Source organism: Trichosurus vulpecula, chromosome 4 (assembly GCF_011100635.1).
Source record: "Trichosurus vulpecula isolate mTriVul1 chromosome 4, mTriVul1.pri, whole genome shotgun sequence".
Classification (NCBI taxonomy): Eukaryota; Metazoa; Chordata; class Mammalia; order Diprotodontia; family Phalangeridae; genus Trichosurus; species Trichosurus vulpecula.
The window spans coordinates 332,320,363-332,341,677 of NC_050576.1; the positions used below are offsets into that span (position 1 = coordinate 332,320,363).

Consider the following 21,315-nt stretch of genomic DNA (forward strand, 5'->3'; position numbering starts at 1 on the left):
TTCAATAGGATTCATAACGCATTAATCACTCAAGTTACAAAAAAGCTTTTTTATGAAGTATTGATCTTCATGTTCAAACTAGAAAATATCGTAACAACATCACTAAAATTGGTGTATATATATATATGTACATATATATGTATATATATATATATTACTTGCATATTGAAGTCATTTGAACCCTGATACAAAGACTTTGTTGAAATCATTAACTTCATCTTATAGTGCCTGGTTGGAAACTATGATTTATGAAATAAAACAGTACAGAAACTCTTCCTAGAGAGTCTGTTCCCCAGAATGTTTTTTCAATGTTCGTCCATAATACAGGATTAGCATGTTCTTTAAGAGTTTTTTTTCACCTTATTGTGTTTTGAAACCCCTGAGACCATATCGGTATCTGAAATTCTATTCCTTGGGTGAATGTCACTATGTCCGTTGATGTCCCATTTTGCTCTTCACTCGGCTCTTCACTGGGGATGGAAGGTGGGGGTGTGCAGTTGCTCCTTTGTCTAATTTCTGCTGCATTTCCCAAAGCTTTGTACTGCTTTGTCTATTGACATTATGCTAATGAGATTAAAGTCGTGCATGCTGACCAGGTGAAGCATGAAGTTTCGACAGAGATTCTTCTTAATGATTTTCTGTCCATAATTCTCTACAAACAGCACACAGACATGATTCATTTGATTGCCAGCAATAAACCCATGCTTCATGACATGTAGATTCCATAATTTCATCACTTCTTTCCCTCCTTCATTGACATCAGAAAATTCTTCAATTTGAGTAACGGTTTTTTCACTTAGCCATTCAGGATCCTTTTCATCTTCACCATCTACTTCCATTTCTTTTTGGCAGAACAGTAAACAAGTGTCTCTAGAGCCAATTGTACCCACTGATTCATGCTCCTTACTTTTTTTTTCTACTTTTCCATTTTCAGATTCAACATATTCAGACATACTTGCTTTTTTATGTTTTGGACTACATATAAGAATGTGTATGGAAAGAGTCCTTTTTACTGCTCCATTACTACTAAAGGCAAATCCAGATTGACAATGAATATCCTGAGGACTTCTTGCACAGGAGCCATCATAACACTCATTGACAGAAACATCTATTCTAGCACCTTTTAGATGAGAGACATAATTGAAGATAAATCTACTATGAGAGAATTTAAGATGTTTGAGTAAACTATAAAGTTTGTGGCAGCACAGCATATACCAAGAGCAATGTAAGTCATCTCTGGCTTCAGTTTCTTGTCTTGAATTGTTCTTATAAAGGAACTAGTAAAACATTTGCAACTTTTGTCTGAGTCTATTTAAATTATCATTTTTCTTGTTTGAAGGTCTGTAGAAGATGATTCTTTCACAAGTATAATTTGAGACGGTTTACCAGAACCAGGCTTATTTTCTTCTCTAAATTTCTCTTTGCAAAAGGTTTTGCCAAAGGAGCTATAGATCATCATTGGTGTCTCCTGTCCAATGAAGAGTGAACTGCAATGTAGGTCCTTTCCCATCAAGAATCATTTCCCATATTGCTCTTTTCTTACTGATTGGACATTCTTCCATTTTCTGCATGACTACTTCATGTTCTCCATCTAGAAGCTGCGAATGCCTGTTTTTATCAAATGCAGTCATTTGTGCCACAAAAATCTTTTATCCATCTTCACAATTTGAAGAGCTTTGTTTTCTTCTAGCTGAAAGTTCTTCATTGACATCTATATTTCCATTGCTTTCTCCATTAATCATTCCATTAAACTCTCTTCCTGGCCAAGTCACTCTAAATAGCAATAAGTCAGAATTCACCAGATGGCTGTTACTAGGTTCAAATTCATTACTTGCAACAGCAAGGGATTCACAGTTTTCTGGTTTTGTTTGGGTGAGGTCTGGATTCAAAGGAATGTGCTTTTTACCTGTAGGAACATGTCCTATTGAACAACATATGTCCTTCAGTTTTTTGTGGCAAACTTTCACAACTAGAACTTCCAGGATAACAGAATTTTGTTCATTCTCTGAGTTTTGTGGTAACACATAATTTTTTGTGGAAGAAACCAGTAAAGGTAAGCTATAGATGAGCTAACAAACCATGAGATTCTTGTTATCCTTTCATTTTCTCTGCTTTTGATATCATGTGAGCAACTTAACATGTTTTCCTTTTGACGTTTGTTCTGTAGTTTTGGTGACACATGTAAGTAAAAGTTCTGTGCAAAAATATTGGTGCTATAAGATTCTGAGTATGAAGAAATGCATAGTTGGTTTCAAAAAGGCCTGGACAGAAAGCTCATGGTCAGTCTGGACCTGTTCCATTTTCAGCTTTTTTACAGGCAGCAGAGCAGTCTGCTGCCTGAGGCTGTGGCCGCCACTGCCTCTGAAGCCTTGAAGCCTGCTGCCAATACTAGCAAGCACCACCATGTTTCTGATACATGGAGTTTTGTAACATTAAACTTGATGTTAAATCAAGTTGATTTAAATGACGTTAAATCAAGATGATTATAAAATCACTGATTAGTTGATGAACCACACAAATAAAAATTAAGAGCCCAGAAGAGAATGAAGTAATGCCCAGGAATTAGGCCTCTTAACAAATCATATTCATCAAATCAGTTTTTGATAGCATGAGCAATTTTGACTTTTCAATGTAGTTTACCCAGGTTGCATTGTTTAATGTTCATTAATTGCCTACTGATAGTAAATTGATCCTCTCAATTCATACTGTTTATTGCATCATGAACATATTTACTTTTCATAGTTCTTGACCTAAATATTTATCAGGCCATATTATGATTGTTTTTTTAAAAAAAGGTGAAATGATAACATTCTTGGGCAAAAGAATGAAATGATTGGTGAATGAATGATAAAAGTGAAGACAAGAAAAGACTTGTAATAAAAGGAAATAAATACCTAATTGTGTGTGTGTGTATACGTACTTATGTATTCTCATGCCTATATATGCTATTGATTGCTTATTCTTAAGAATTTGCTTTTGAAAAAAGAGTACCTGAAAAAATATGCTAGGGACCTGATTAAAAAAAAATAAACTAAAACTTACATTTAAATTCTAAGACAGGCCATAGGCAACAAACTATTTTTTTCTTTTTTTCAGGAAAGACAAACTATCCTCAGTAATTCACTAAAAAATTATAAATGTCGATATTCCTAGTCATACATGTAAGGAAATGATCCTTTGAGATTTTGACAGTTTTGCTAAGTAAAAGGTATAAAACCAGAATCACATGTGAGATCCAATTATTTATAAAATTCTACCAAGGCACCTACATAGACAAATTACTTAGTCAAAGTGAAGATTCTATAGCCTTCTGTTTCCCATCATCTAATTTGTGTATGATTGAGAATAGTACTTTTAACTTGATACCTGAGAAATCATCAACTCCAGAACTGTTTCATGATTGTTGGACAATGCATATTGCCTGGTTAGGATTTATCTGGAAGAAGGGGTGATTTTATTAATCATCATGAAAGAGAAGTGCTTTGGGTAAGAAAAAAATCTAAAAAATGCATCCAAGAAGATTGGTGGCATTTCTGTTCTATGCACTGGCACCTGGAAAAGTTGAACCAATCCAACATTGTGCCTACTATGTGCCAGGCACTGTGGTAAGTGTAGATTTGTGATAGAGGATTTCTCTCTCTCATTGAATTGTCACCCGTCCTAGAATTTGGATTAAATGTGATCATCAGTCATGGTTCCATGCAATGAATGATGAATGATAGAATACATCTGCCTCCTGATAGGAAAGGAAGAAAATTGCTCTCCTTTTCTAAGCCTTCCTCCTCATGATCCATTCCTCAGGGATTCATCTCTATTTTCCAAAGAATATTTCACTGCTGCTTTATTTCTCTCCTTTTCTTTATCCACAAATGAATTGTCCACTTTGAGTTTCTTTTTACTCAGAGTTGATTGAATGGGGTTAGTTGGCAGTCTTTTCAAATAATACCTCCAGTCTTCAGGCCCTTCTTCAAGCCACAGGAGGACTGGTGAGTTTGCCATAGTTGGTTTCAGCAACATGGATACTTGAAAACTAACTGTAGTCAGTGGCCACCTCTCTTTAAGTCACTACCTTAAAGAACAATTCTCTGTGAGCTCTCCCACAGAGTCTTACAGAGCAACTTCAAGTCCTCAGGACTTTTCAGGAATGTTTGAAGAAAGTTTGTACTGGAGTAATTGCTGTGTCAGAGGAGAGAAGGGGGCATACGTGAGAAATTTTGCAAAGATAAAATCTCAAGACCCTGGCAACAGATTGGATGAGGGTGTAAGAAATAGTGAGGAATCCAAGATGATCCTAGATTGTTAGACTGAGGGACTGGGAGGTTGGTTTTGCCCTCTATAGTAATAGAGAAGGTCGCAGTAAAGGAGGAATTAGGGGTTTTCCCTAAAAATAATCTTTTGATTATGCATGTTGTTTTGGACACATTGAGTTTAAGATGTCTCCTGACCATCCAATTTGAAATATCAAAAAGCAGTTGGAGATGTAGGAATGTAAGTCAGCTAAGAGATTTGGGCAGAATGGGTAGATTTGAGAATAATCAGCAGAGATGATAATTAAATCCATGGGAGCTGATGAGAATACCAAGTAAAATAATATAGAGGGAAAAGAGAAGAGGGCTCAGGACAGAACCTGAGGGAACATTTATAGTTATAAGGAATGATCTGGATGAGGATCAAGCAAAAGAGACAGAGCAAGTGTAGTCAGATAGATAGGAAATAAACCTGGAGACAGCAAATTATGGAAAATCTAGAGAAAAGAAAGTATCAAGGAGGAGAGAGTAATTAACAGTTCCAAAGGCTTCAGAGACATCAAAGAGAATGAGGATTGAAAAAGGCATAGGTTTGATGACCAAGAGATCATTAGTAACTTCGGAGAGAGCAGTTTTGGTGGAATGATAAGGTTGGAAGCCAAATCATAAGTTTTTGAGAAAAGAGTGAGAGGAGAGAATGTGGAGGCACAGCATTTTCAAGGAGTTTAGCTACAAAGGGCAGAAGAGATATAGAACAATAGGGATGGAAAGATCAAGTGAGGTTTTTTGTTGTATTTTTTTTCAGGATAGGGGAGACACAGGAATGTTTGTAAGTAGTAGGAAATCAGCCAGTAGAGAGGGAGAGACTGAAAATAAGTGGGGATAATAGAGGGAATAATCTGTTGCAGTGGACAGGATGGAATGGGATCACTTCATTAGATAGGAGTGTTAGTGTTGGTAAGGTCATTTCATCACATGAAGGAAGGGTGGAAGAGAAAGTGGCAGAAGGTACATGAATAATAGGACAGGAAGAGAGAAGAGGGAGTTTCCCGCAATTTGACTCAATTTTTTTCTATAAAATATGAAGCAAGGCTCTCAGCTGAGAGTGAGGGGCAAGGGAAGCCCTGCCAAGTTCAAAGAAGGATAAGAAAAAGGTTCAGAAGAGCCACTGTGGAGAATGGAATATAATGAGTTGATCAGGGAGGCATAGTAAAGATTGTCTAATAGCAGTGAGGGCTCAGTTGAGGTTATGTGATGTAAATTTATAATCAGAATAGTTGCATGATTTTCTCTACCTTCATTCAGCAGTATGTGTGTAGGACTGAAGGCAATGAATGGTATAGTGATCCAAGGCTGAGGCTTGGCTGGGCACAATCAGTAATATAAATAGGCTAGGGATTCAAGAGAAGAGGACAGTGTAGAATTGAGTTGGTTCACCAAGGAGTCAAAATGGCAAGAAGAGGAGAGAATGCCTAGTGTGTGGGAGGTAGCCTGGGAGAGGATTGAGGTGTCAACAGTCTGGAGGTCATGGTGATGATGAAGAATAAGATTATGTAAAGGAAGGGAGAGGAAGAGATGAAAATTCCATAGACTATTGCCGTATAAGGGATTTGAGAATTCTTAAACATGGAGTACATAGACATGGAAGCTGTAAAAATACTTAAGAGTTATTATTTTCTAATACTGAATGTAGTTAGCTTTTGGACAAGCAACAAATTATTTCCAATGTCATACTTTGCAGCCATCTTCTTGAGAAACTTTCAGTCCCACTGGTCAGTGCAACATTTTAAAATCATACTGAAGGAAGGATTGGGGCAATACCACAAGAATTTGTCTAAGGAACTTATCTGTCAGCAGTTTGAATGCAACTGACAGAGATAACAATGTCACCAGTCGAATTGGAAAGTAGTGTACAGCAATGCCTTTAAAACTGAAAAACCAGAATTCTGTGAACAAATATTGTAAACATTAAAGATACTGTGAGATACAATAGAAAATCATCTATTGGAGAGAGGTCATAGGTTTCAATTGCAGCATCAATGTTTTCTTGTGAATTTCCAGAGATATTGTCATGAATATGTGCTGGGGACATTAAACACCCTTCCATTAATTTTCAACAAGAAATAAATCTTAAAGCCAAAGCAGTCATAAGGAAAACTCAGTTGTAAATAATATCAGACTATAGGATAACTTGGGCAATTAGGTGGTATAGTGAATAGAGTGCTGGACCTGGAGACAGGAATACTCAACTTTCTAAGTTCAAATCTGGCCTCAGACACTTACTAGTTGTATAATCCTGGGCAAGTCACTTAACCCTGTTGGCCTGAGTTTCCTTATCTGTAAAATGAGCTAGAAGAGGAAATGGTAAACCACTCCAATATCTGCCAAGAAAGCCCAAATGGGGTCACAAAGAGTAGGACAAAACTGAACAACAAAAAGGAATAACTTTATTGGCTAAAATAATGTCCAGGGTTGCTTTTGCTGCAGTGGGAGAATATTTGCTATTAAGAGGATTTATACAATTTTAGAAATTTTCCTTTACATCATTAAACATTTCATCTGTTTCTTTGTGAAAATTAGAATTGACGATCATGATGGTTATGATGTGTGAGTCTTGGAATTTAGTGCCCATAGTTGAAACTGTTTCAGTAGTCAAAGTATCGGATTCCACTGTGGTCATATCACTTATGTATAAATCTTGGATAGTTTTCATGGGAATTTGAGCTTCCACTTTCTACGACAAGATATCTACATGCATTTTTTTTGTGATAAGATAGGGATAGGAGGTTGGAGGTAGGTATATGCAGAAACAAAGGACCAATAAATTCCATCTTGAGTCTTTAGTAGAGCTTCTGAAGCCAAGAGGTAATCTTGTTGAATATGACCCACCCCTGATAGTCATCTTTGATATATCTGTGGCTGAGGTTGAGTTGAAGTCTCTTTTGGGAAAAAAAGGTGTCTGGGGTACAAAGAAATAGCTTGGAACTGCGATTCATCAAGCTGGAGTTAGGTGTAGCCTCAAAATAGGATGGTAGATTATTTATAGTGATAGCTGAGGAAGCACCATAGCTATAGTTTAAAGATACTACCCCAAAGAAAAATCCCTGCTGAACCTACTTCTCACTATTTTATGGGATGATACTCTTCATAGCATTATGCCATACATATTTGTAAGAGTTTACAAACACATTTATTTTCTTAACCACTGTTTCCCTTGGCTGCCACATCCCTTCTTTTGGCAGGTTGATTGAGTGTTTTTAACTGAGATTGTTCTTAGATTCTTTTGTTCCTCTCTCCATGGTAACATAGACTGTTTATACTTCTGGATGAAGTTTTTCTAGTCAGTGTCAACATCCTTTTCTTCATGCATTTTCCATTTTTTGGCATCAGTAATTCATTTAAATAGGTCATTTTGGAGTTATTTTGATCAGACACAATATCCATTTCTCAATTTTATTCTTTCTCCTAGATTTGCAATAAGGTGATCCAGAAATGATTCCCAGATCCAAAATTCATCATTTCCTGTTTGTTAAAATATACAAATTTCATTTTTGTCATGATATTCAGTAGTACTTGCTCTGTCCATATTCCTTCTGATTCTTCTCTTGAAATTGTCTGTAATGTAAAGGCATTAAGTTTTTGTGGAATCTACCGGTCTTTGACTTGTCATATTCCTTACTCCTGAACCATATTTTCCAACATATTTTTTACCTGTACTGATCTTGTCATTAAAGCCAGAAATGATCAAAATATATGTTGATTTAATTTAGAGGATCTTGTCAAATTCTTCATGAAATTGTTCTATCTCTTCATTACCTACTTTTTATCTCTTTGTTGGAGCACAAGTTACTATTTTTGTAGTGATCATTTTTGCAAATAATTATCATGAGCACTGAAACACAAAACAAAATGATGCTTTTTGTTTCCTTTGCACAGATGATAAAATCAAATCCACTAATTCCTTTATTTGCCTCTTTGAGGAAAGCCGGGGAGTTATTATTCCATTTAGTTACACCTTTCATTTACCTTCTGGCTTCATTTATAGCAGTAATGTGAAAAGTGATATAATTCAAATCTTGCTATTTGCCAGTCATAAGGATGATTGTAGCCCCTTTCTTGGGTTCACACAACTGGGCATTCACACTGTCCCATTGTATCCCAGAGGGATAAATACTCTTACTTCTCCCCTCATGGTTCAAGACATAACCCTGAGGGTTTGGCCCTGACAGACATACTTCCCATTTCAATCAGCAAGGATACATCAATTAGCTTTTTAGCAAAGGACGTTTGGTGGCTCAGTAAGAACATTTGACACAAAATACCCCTCCCAAAGTTTAGGACTCAGTGTCTCACAATTATCCTGTAAAGGACATGCCACCAAAGGGCAAACACTATTTCTAGATAGCAGAAATTCTTGACTTCATAGCTAGAATTCCTCTCTGGTACAATGCTTCTTGAAGCTACTTTCCTCCTTAAATAGCTATCATTCTGTATCTGGTTGTGTCCTTTTTTGTCCATGTTTGTCTTTAATATGTCACTCTCTGCTCCTGGCTGAATATGTTGTCTCATACTGGCCCATTGTCTCTAATGATATGGTCAATGAGAGGTACTTAACATTCCTATGTAACACTCCTTTAAAGAGTTCCTTCTCTTGGCCCTTGCTCTCTTCTTGTATAGGTATAAAGCTCTGCCTCCTGAAGGTGCTTTGAAACCCAGAGTTCTTCACACTGATCTGTTTCTGGACAGACTACTATTCAAATTACTCTCAGTTATTTAAAGCCCCCCAAATCATGATTATCTTGTTTGTTTAGATGATTAACTAATTCCTTATAAGACTCATACTTGGGTATGAAAATTGGGTATGAAAATTGAAAAATTGAAAATTGAAAAAATCTTCACACCTTTTCACGGAGATTACATTACATTAGCTATGGTGGGGGTGGGAGTGCCCATAAAAAAAAGAAAAAGAAAAAAAAACATTTAGAATAACAACAGCTAAGTTAATGGCATGATTATTCATCACCAGAAGGTTGGATACTTGGTCTGTCAGAGATAGTATGATGTTAAGTTCAGTCATAGGTTCATAGAATCATAGATTTTAGGACTGTAAGATACTTTAGTATCCATTGAGTCTAACCTCTTCATTTTACAGGTACGAAACTGAGGCAGAAAGTGATAAAATGACCTGTCCAGGTCATGGAGTCAGTAAGTATATATTATGGGATTTAAATCTAGGCATTTCTTATTCTAAATCTTGGGATCTATCTAATTTTCCATTTTTCTTTATAGCTTTATGTCTCAGTATGACAATTTTGTTCATCATGCTAAAACTTAGTGTCCAACTCAAACTGCTATAAAACATCTGAGTGAAGAAACTTTTTAAAAAATGGTATTTCATGGGGGATTGGGAAAGAGCTAAATGTAGTGTGTTCTGTTCATATGAGGCTATAGTTTTATAATGTCAAGGTGACCCGTTGAAATGTTGAAAAAATCGAGTTAATTGAATAGTAGTTCACTCACTAATCAGCTGTTTTTTTAAATAGATACTGCTATAAATAATATTTATATTTACGAATCCCTGCCAAAGACTCAACCTATTGCTTTGAAGTAGCCTTAAATGGAAGGAAGGTTTGAGAAAATCTGAAGTAATAAAACACTGAACAATTAATTGATTAAAATAAATGTCAAAAGACATTAAGAAGAAAAATTATTTTGAAATGGAAATATGTTGAAAAGAGATATAGTGTGTAAAATGGGATGTCATAATGTAAAGCAATGGCAAAATCAGTAAAGTCACTGTTTGCCATTTCAAAGAAGCATAATTGCCTGTGGCTCATATTTTATTTAGCTTTCCAACAGATGGAAGAAAATGAGAGTCACTAAGCGAGAGGTGGGAGGCATTCCACAGTTAATGACACAATGAAGACAAATATAAGTATCTTCCTTCCTTCCTGTTTAGAAAAAAATAAAAAAACCCTACTTTATGAGTTATTCAACTGTGAATATTGCTTATCATTCTCACAGTTTGAAGGTTTATAGTTCCTCTTAACAAAGCCTATCCAAGTTATAGATATTTTGAAATGTTATCATCTATGATTTCTACCAAAAGGTTTACTGCTTGAATTTTAGCACTGGTTCTCAATATAATGAATGGAATAAAGGGCATTGGAGTTTTATTTATTATTATTTTTATATTTAGGTCTAGATGCTCCTTAGCTCATGGAATGTTGAACACAAGAAGCTATCCAACGAAGTGGATGAAAATACTGAACTAGCTGGTGCCTTACCCCATTATGTAAAGTTCAGGGCACTGAACTTCATCCTACTCTTTTTGCTAGTCAGTAAAGTCTCAGTCAGATTTGGAGTCAATCAAGAGAAGATAAAGAAAGGTCCTACATCATTCAGACACTAATTTCCCTTCAAAGCAAGGCATAGAGCACATCTAGACAAATGATAAATGTGTTCAGCTTGGGTACACGAGTGACTAACAAATTTCAAGATGAGCACAGATGTACTTCATATTACAGAATAAAGGTATTACTGAAAAAGGCATCTATAAAATGAACTTGTGTACATTGACTTCTATTTTTTTATCATATAATTGAAGATGTTTACAGTGGAAGTAATTTTAAATATCCACAATCTAGTAAGTAAAAAAAAATAAATTGAATAATATATTAAATCTTTCTAAATCACATCTATAACAGGAAAATTGTAATACAGAAATAATATTAAAATAATTCAAACTACCTTAGCTTATTTGTTTTCATTCAATAACACATAAAAAAGGAACACTTGGAAAACTTATTTTGCATTATGACTTCCTTTGCTATCATCAAAACTTTATTAAAGGATACTGATTATCAATTGAACATACTATTTAGCTTCAAGGAACTCTAAACAACATCTATACATGAAAAATCTTCCCAAAAGACTTTATTTGTAACTGTAAAAGGACTGTGTATGACTTTTTTCAACAAATTCAACTGGACCAATATTTTCCAGTAATGAGGCAAATTCCTATAGGGAGGATTGGTATTTCTGATCTTGGAGTAAGGAAATGTAGTTGATTTGGGTTAACAAGCACACGCCAAAAGTCTAGGTCCAGTGGATACCAAACTGTCCATGAAGGGCCAAGATCCAAGGATCAGCGACAAGTGGAAAGATGAAGCAAGGATTCAGGGCTGGGGAATCTATATTAATAAGGAAACCCTAGTGCAGGGAGTGTCAGGAAATTTGACTGGTTGTCTGACTCAACCTGATTCCCGAAAGTTTCTGTCTTTTTATTGCGACTGCTTATGTTTCTTGGCCCACCTGCCCCTGATGTGCTAGTGTGGTCAGGTTATAATAATAGGGTCAGAATTTAAAACAACATTAGCAATTTCTAAGGAGATCAGAAATAGAAAGAAGGATGCTGAATAGGGACAAATGTGGAAAAATGTCCTCTGGAAGAAGCTGATGCACAAAGAAAACATGAGAAAGAATTCATAGAGGAAATAAAAACAATTTATGTGAACACTGCCTGGATTTAATTTTTGTTCTTGTGCTATTATTAGATTCAAAAGTCAGTGAGGTGAGTAGTTTCTAAGACTATTTCAATGCACTGGCAATTTTACCATTGTTATCCAGGGACTAGTGATGTAGGGCATTTGTTCAACATCCTTTCAATAAAGATTTATTGAGTACCTACTAAGTGTCCTTTTCAGTACTTAAGATACATGGTTCTGTGATTTTAATGCTCTGTGCTAGGTACTCTGAGGAGATATAAAGGTGAATGAGACATAGTCCTTGCCCTCAAGGAGCTAACAGATTCAAGGAGCTAATTCTAGCAAACAGCACATATTAAACTCTTACTATGTCCAAAGAACTATAACAGATGCTGAAATATCAAAATGTATGTGTATGTATATACATATACATATATATATATATACACTCATATATGCAATATAAATATGTATACATACATATATACATTTGTGTGTGTGTGTGTGTGTGTGTGTATTCCTTACCCCCAGAAAGCTTATATTTTAACAGTCTTTTAGAGGGGGTGACACACGAAAGAAAACAGAAACTGGAAGTAGCACATGATCTATGGCTACGTAGCTAGTATAACGTGCTTATAGAAAGAGAGAGACAAATAGAGACAGAAAGAAAGAGACAGGAACAGAGAGAGAGAGAGAGAGGGAGAGAAATAGAGACAGATAGAGACAGTGACAGAAACAGACACAGAGAAAGAGGGAGCTCTGCCCGGTGGGAGAAGGAAAGGTTCCATGAATAGTGAAAAAGTTAAATATGGACAAATGCATAAGATTTTGCAAGTGGCTGTCATGATAGGAGAGCAGTATTTCAAGTGGGGACACAGGCATGAGCAAAGAACCAGAGGAGGCCAGGTATCTAAAGCAAATTCCAGAAAACACCAAATAGTAAACCAGTTTTGTCAGAGAATAGATTTAACATGAGGGTAGATTGAGGGTAGATTATTGTGGGGCATTTCTTATCAGGCACACATGAAGAGTAAGGCGTTTGCACTGTTGCAACAAGAATTGAAGGAGATCGAAAAAGGTAGAGGGGTAGAGAGAAATATGAATGACTTCTTGAAACATTATTATTAGGCCACTGGTATTATACATGAGTGCTGTAAGGACATCAGTGAATACTGGTACATATAGTGAAGATTAGAGAATTGCTTAAGAAAGAAGTAAAGAAGTAAAATTAAAAATAAAGTATTGTTAAATAGCAATTATGCGTGGGTTTTAGTGGACTGCAAGGTGATCAGGGTGATATGGCAGCCAAAACCAGAAATAAACAAAGACCCTGAAGGTAGTTTTAAGATATATTAATTGGGACATGGTGACCAGAAGGAGAGGATAATGCTACCCTGTTCTGGCCAGTCCACTTTTGGAGAGTAATGTTTAGAAACAGGGAATACATTTTAATAATACCATTGGCAAATTGGAGTTATGTCCTGAAGAGGGTAACCAATGGCAGGGACTGAGGAATCAATGAAAGGAATTAAGAATGTTTAACCTGGAGAGGTCTTGGGGGGGGGGCAGGTGGTGAGGCAGGGCATGATAGTTGCCTTCATGTATTTGAAAGGTTCTATATGGAAGAAGGGATAGACATTTTTTTCCCAAGGGCACCAAAGGGTGGTATTATGAGCTGTTTTCTATTATTTGAAGAGCTATTAAACAGAAAAGGGGTTGGATATATTTTCTTTGGCATCATAAGGGAGAAATAGGAATAGTGAGGTCTGGTAATGACATTTAAAGTTTTTCATAGCTTGGGCTGAGGCAAGAGGATGCATAAAAGACTTTTAGATCATACTTCAGTTGAAGGAGCTGGGAAACTTTGGCAAAAATAATATTTGAAAGGACAATATAGGGATTCTTGAATATTTGAAAGATACCTATAGACAGTGTATTAGGATTGTTTTTCTTGGCTATAGAGGAAAGAAATAAGAATAGGAGAGTATTACTTACAGACCAAAAAAACTCCATGTTAAAAATAAACAAACAAAAACCTCTTCCTTACAATTGGCACCAATACATTTGTGGAAATCAGCTTGAATAAAAACAATACTTACATATTCTAGCATTCTTTTTTTCCTTCCTCAACCCTGAATCCCTGCTCCAATCTCCCTATTGGATCAAGAGTCAGGAGAAGATGGGTACTCAGGCATTTAAAGTGAAATTTTCCTTAAATCCAAGGGATAATTCCTGTCCACTCAATTGTTGAATTTGTTCAAAGTTTCAAGTTCTTAATACAAGATTAAGGGAGGAAGATATCTATTAATTCTTCTAGGGCAATCTATGTGTTCCTAGAAGAGACAGAGAGAGAGAGAGAGAGAGAGGGAGAGAGAGAGAGAGAGATTGAGGGAGAGAGAGAGAGTAACCTTTTCAGGGTTATGTATGTCCCTGAGAATATCCTTTGTCTCGGATATTACTTGTCTAGGCCAAAGTTTCTGCATCTCTGGATTATGAAGCCTACCCAATACCAGTATTTTTTTTTCTATTGGGATAGTGGAGCACTAGCTACCAAATACTGCCTAGTCCTAATCCTGAATAGGGAGTATATATGTATATGTATGTATATGTATATGTTTGTGTACACACACACACACACACACACACACACACAGCCTATGTCTAAGAGATTATATTTTGTTTCCATTCATCCAATTTTGGAACACTTAGTTTCCACCCAAGTAACTAAAACAATTCATTATTTCACTGGTATGTGCTTCATTGGGTTACCTTTCTCAGAGGCATTAATTTAGAAAACATTTAATCAAGTTAGATAAACAGTAATGACGGCACAAACATTACTAGCTTGTAACATAGATGATATATTTCATTTGATCCCTAGTCTCAGCTCCTTCCAAAGGCACAAAACTCTTCTGAGCTGGTGTCCATGTCATCATCATGCAGTGAAGCCTGGGTCATGGTTGGTAGGGACAAATTGTAGTAGCACTGACAAACATGACACAGGGCAAAATGATGATTTTGTTAGGTCTTGATTCACTCATTTTATGCCAGACTTTTGCCTGTATCTCGTTCCCTTCATTTGGAAAATTGTCTGTCAGGTTTAACCACAGAAAGGTAGTCTTGTTATCAGAGTCACTTCGAAGTATTTTATTGATGTTAATTTTCAGTTAACAGTCATTTATTTCCTTTCTCCTATTCCCCCTCTAATTAAAAGAAAAAACAAAACAAAAAGAAAACCCTTATAAAAATATGTTCAGTCAAGCAAAATAAATCCTCATATTATCCAAGTCCAAAAATATGTGTCTCATTCTGTATCTTAAATCCATCATTTCCCACATCCGTCTGGATGTGGGAAAACATGGTTCATAATCAATCCTCTGGAATCATGGTTGCCTGTTGCATTGATTACAGTTCTTAAGTGTTTCCCTTAGTTGTGTGTTATTATATAGCAAACATTATTGTACAAATTGTTGTCTTGATTCTGCTCACTTAGATCAACAACAGTAAATTCAAAAGAGTCACAGATTCCTCTACATCAAAGGTTCCCAAACTTACTTGGCCTCCTGCCCCCTTTAAAAAAATTACTCAGCACTCTTCTGCAAATCTACCTTCTTTAACCCTTTGATTTTTTTTTAAATTGCATCATTTCAAAAGAATATATTTTTAAAAAGTGATGCATCTTAATTTTAATAATTTATTGTAAATTTGTGGATTTTTTCTTGCATTGAAATTTTGATGATGCAATATTTCTTTATGTAACCATATAGTATCATGTTACAGACAAGTCACTACATGCACATATTCCTGTCAATGCATGCTAGACTTCCCCACAATGCCCAGCACACTCACCTGCCGACACCTGCTTATTAAGACCTGTCTGCGGACTTGACAACTGATTGATTATAATATAACCAATTATAACTTGTTATAACTATTTTAACTTGCATTTTGTGTGTTTATTTAGAAAATAATGTAATCACTACAACTTTAACTGTTACACAACAGATGAAATATGTATGAACATTTTTTTCTCTTCTTTACTTATGATTCCACTGCTCCCTTATTTTTATTCAACTCCCCCAATTGTACCTGAGGCTATTACTGCCTCCCACCCCATTGTTCCAGTGCCCCTCAGGGGGCATTATCTTCCACCTTGGGAATCTATGCTAAATCCATCCTTTCTTCATTTTTTTACAATATCATTCAATTATAGTCACATACCATGATTTCCTCAGCCATTCACCGATGGATAGGCATTGATGGGCATTCTTTTGTTTTCCAGATCCAAGAGCTGCTACATGTTTAAATTAATATCGGTGATTTCTTCTTTCATTAGGGATAGACATAGTAAAGATGTGTTGTTGTTGTTGTTGTTAGGTTAAAGTGTGAATTTGGGGGCATAATTCCAAATTGCTTTCCAGAATGGCTAGACCAATTAATAGTATCACTAATAGTGCATTGATACTCCTGTTACCCCACGGCCCCTTCAACATTTGTTACTTTTCTGTATTATCATCTCTGCCCATCTTAAGAGTATGAAAATGGAATTTCAAAGTTGCATTTCTTTAATTTTTAGTAATCTGGACCATTTCATATGACTGTTGATATATTGACTTTCTTCATTTGAGAACTTTCTGTTCATATACCTTGATCATTTGCATACTGGGGAATGGTTTTTGTTCTCATAAATTCTAATTAATTTATTTTATATTTTACAAATGAAACATATCAGATTAACCTGCTGAAAATATTTACCAGTTAACTATTTCATTTCTAGTTTTAGCAGCATTAATTTTGTTACCATCAAATGTTTTCAATTTTATGTACTCAAAATTTTTTTTGAATGAAATCTTCAGGCAAAATTGGAAATTGGTTTGGAAAAAAAATTAGGTTTAGAACTATATCTCACACAATATGCCAAGATTAGCTCCAAATGAAAGCAAAATTTAGAGAAACAAATTAAAAGAATAAGTAATACCCTACTTCATGATGGGTAGAGAAACAGTTTATAAACAAATTAGAGTTCCTTAAAGGTAAACACAAAAAAGGATATGAACTAGGCATAGAAAAATATCTCATGCCAAGATAAGGTCAAAATGGATAAATGATTTAGACATAAAGGGTGATATCATAAGTAAATTAAGGGAGCAGGGAAAATTTTTCTGTTAAGTCTATTGATAAGGAAAGGGTTTATGACTAAAGAAGAGATAGAGAAAATAATGGGAAATAAAATGGATCATTTTGATTACATGAAATTAAAAAGGTTTTGCGAAAGCAAGACTAATGCAGTCCAAATTAAAAGGAAATTAGGAAACTTTGAAACAATTTTTATGGCAAGGTTATTTGATAAATGCTTCATTTCTCAAATATATAGGAAAATGAGCCAAATATATAAAAAAATATGAGCCATTCCTCAATTGATAAATGGTCAAAGAATATGAACAGGCAGTTTTCAGAAGAAGAAATCAAAGCTACTAATAGTTAAATAAAAATGTCTAAATCACTATTGATTAGATATATGCAAATTTTCCAAGAAAACTCAACGATGCTACTCCACACCTATTAGATTGGCTAAAATGACAAAAAAGGAAAATGACAAATTCTGGAGGGGTTGTAGAAAAATTAGCACACTAATGCACTATTGGTGGAGTTGTGAACAAGTTCAATCATTCTGAAGGGCAATTTGGAACTATGCCCCAAAGGTTACAAAACTAGCCATACCTATTGATCTAGCAACTCTACTACTAGGTGTCAATGAAAAGGGGAAAGGAACTATTTGTACAAAAATATTTATAACAGCTCTTTTTGTGGTGGCAAAGAAAAAGAAATTGAGGGAATACCCAACAAATGAGGAATGGTTGAATAAGTTTTAGCATATGATTTTAATGGAAAACTATTGTTCTATAAGAAATGATGAGCAGGAGGGTTTCAGGAAAACAAACAAACAAACTGGGAAGACATATATGAACTGATGCAGAGCGAAGTGCGCAAAACAAGGAACATACTGTACACAGTAACCATGACATATTTTTTACCTTTAATTTTATTTTTCTCAATTCCTTGTAAAATTTTTAACATTCTCTTTTTTTTTTTTAAATTTGGAGTCCTAATTCTCTCACTCTATCCTACCTCTCCTGCCTCTTTGAGAAGGCAAGCAATTTTATACAGATTATACATGCGCAATCATGCAAAACATGTCCTTAAATATAGCCATGAGTAACAGCAATATTGTAAGGATGATCAACTGTGAAAGGTTTAGTTACTTTGATCAAGACAATTCCAAAGGACCCAGGATGAAAAATTCTACACATCTCCAGAGAGAGAACCGATTAACAAGGAGTGCAGAATTAAATGCACTTTTAATTTTTTTTCATTGTTTTTCTAATTTGTGTTTTTTTCTAACATATTTAATACAGAAATACACTTTTACATGACATCAATATGACATTTTCTCAAGGGGTGGGAAAGGGGAGGGAAAGAGGGAATTTGTACCTCAATTTTTTAAATGTAATTTTTTTACATGTAATTGAGAAATATTTAACAAAATAAATAAGACTTTAAGAAAAACATGGCAAATAAGAAATATGGACTGAAGATACACAAATGTCTCAATATGTAAAACTAAGACACAGATTAAAGTCCTCCATGAAATGACAACGTGTTTTACTTGAATTCTTGGAAAACTTTTAGAACACATTGTAAGCAGAATGGTTTTTACACAATTAATTTAAGAAAAATTGTGTTTCCAAAGGCTCATAATGGTTTTATCAAGAAGAATTTATGACATATTAGCCCTATATCCTGTTCCAATAATGTTTCATGACTTATAGATCAGAAAAACTCTGGACATAATGTGCCTGGATTTCTGTAAAGTGCCTCTCCAAATCTGTCATACTATCCTTGTGGATGAGGCAAAGACAGGTAGGCAATGAGAGTAACTTGCACTTGTCATTAATAAATCTATGAACTTTCTGACAGTTAGTAATACAAAAGTGTAATGGGAGGCAGTGTGTGTGTGTCACATTGATAGAGGGCCTAAAGTAGAGGCTGGACATCCAGTTCTCAGGAATATGTCTAAATTATTCAAGTAGGGGTGGGATTAGCACACCTACAGCTCTTTGTCATCCCTAAGGTTTTGTAATTCACCTTTGTCATAGTCTTGGACCTTGCCCCAAGTCTGATGGGAAGATCTTTCTTCCTTTTTCCCACCAGAGATAAAACATTTTGAAAACATCCAAAGAATTCTCAATATTCCCTTACTCAAATTTCCCATCACTGACCTTATTCAAGGTAATTATCATGTCTGTTTCTTTAATGTATTGTCTGCAGAACAAATGGTGCTTTCTGGAAAATGACATAGAAAAATATGTTTCAGTGTGTTAGGAGTCTATTCTTTTTGATGTATACAGAAGAACCCTGTTACAATGATGTTGACAAGGGACATTGTTTTAGTAAGAGAGATATATCAGTCAAAAGTCATTATTGAGTACCTACTAAATGCAAAACCCTAGGCTAAACATGGAAGAAAATATAAAGAATTACGAGATAATCTCTGTTATCATAAAATACAGTGAGGGAAAGCCCACACTACCTTTTAAGGTACTACATTTACCTTGGAAACAGTTCTGTTTGTTAATTCCTATTCTCCCCAACAATATCATGGAAACATTTTTCCCTTCGCAACTTAGAAATCTATAAATTCATAGAATCAGAAAAAGCTTTAGGGATTGCTTATTACAACCAACCTTTAAACAGGCATTTCCTCTTTAACATCCACTCCAAATGAACATCCAGCATTCACTTTAGAATCTCTAGTAAGGGCGAACCCACTGTCAAACAAATTATGCCAATTTTACTTTTGTACTGCTCAGATGTTAATATTAGTTTTCTCTATATCTGTTGTCTCTCCCAATTTGAATGTGAATTCCTTAAAAGCAGGCATCGTCCTAATTTTCTACTCATATTCCCTAACATTTACGCAATTGATAATTTTCCCTCCCTTGTTTCCTTCTTTCTTTCATTCCTTCCTTCATTTCTCCCTCTTTCTCTCCCTTCCTCCTCCCTTCATTCATTTCTTTCCTTTCATAGTCTTGGTATTTCATTTTAGATTAAGCCAATATTCTAGTCTGTTAAGATCTTCTTGGCTCTTGAATCTGCTATCTTTGCTAGTTATCTTTCCCAGTGTCATGTCATCAGAAAGTTTGATAAACGTGCCATGTATCCCATTATCCAATTCATTGATAAAAATGTTAAATAGCATTGGAACAAGAACACATTTAGAGGCAATCCAATGGAGAGACATCTTTCCAAGTTGACATCAAACTATTAATGACCGCTCTTTGTATTTTCTCACTCAACCAATTCCAAATCCACTTAATCATTGATGTCTGATCCACATCTGTCCATATTTTCCACAAGAATAGTGTGAAAGATTTTTAAAAATACTTTGATAAAATCTAATTAATATATATCTATGGCATTCTCTTGATTCACATGTATAATATGTGTGAATTTACATTGGTTACCCCACCCCAGTTAAAAGTATTCCCTTTGTTGGGTTAGAGGGAGAAGATTTCTTGCTCGAATCATTCAACCAAAACTAGGTGTGAAGAAGGCTGGAACCTCCCTCTTGTGACAAGAAGTCTGTTTATTTTGACTCAGGAAAACTCTTTGGAGCCTTGCATGAAATGATTATGGAGTCCAGAAAACAAATTATTCTAGTGTTTGCTAATGAAGAAAACAGCAAGCCTTTCATAAAAAAGGATTTGGTGGGGGCAGAGGAGTCATGGGAAGCAATATATCAACCTTAGTGTATTTGACCTTTCCCTAACTTGACAGGAGGCTAAGATACCTAAGCAACAGAAACCAATAGCTATATGTATTACGCATTTGCCATATATGCTCTCTAAGCCTGAGCCTATTTTCCCCTGGATTTTACATGTACTGGTAGGATAATATTATCAACCATTATTACCGTGCCATTTTACAAAATAACTTTCTAAAAGCTAATGGAGTCAAGCAAATTAATTGATATCCAACTGGTAATGATGATGGGAAGCACATCAGTGGGGGCTCATGAGATATAGCACTAAGAAGATCACTAATACTATAAGGCCAACTATAAAATTCTGAGTGGAGATATAGTCAATCATATTCTTGAGATCTGACTCATCAAGTGTGAATGGTAGTTGATGCTATGTTGATCACATATCCTTATCTTTTTCTTTTTCTTTTTCTTTTCATAACAAACAAACCAATTAATAATGTTCTAGATTTTTTCCTAAGAATTATAAAATAATTTTTAAAATAAAATTCAGAAAGTCAAACTCATTACCCTCCTATTTTCAAATTTTGTTGCTTTCCTTTTGGGAAAATCAGAATATTTTCTATTCTCTTTTTCTGTTATACCTCTCATATTCCCCATTAGTACATCTTCTAGTTCTTTCAATACCTCAAGATGTGGTTCATTGGGCCCTGGTGACTTGAACTTATCAAAGTTACCTAGGTGATTTCCTTTTATCTTGGTTCCCTACATAATTACCAACTCCCTCATAGTCATTTTTTTTTTGTTCTTTCTTTAT

General features: G+C 35.1%; 1 pseudogene; it reads right to left on the reverse strand.

The window, feature by feature from the left end:
* Positions 1-341: 341 nt before the first annotated feature.
* On the reverse strand, positions 342-6,927 carry LOC118847203 (annotated as a pseudogene).
* Between the last annotated feature and the right edge of the window lie 14,388 nt (positions 6,928-21,315).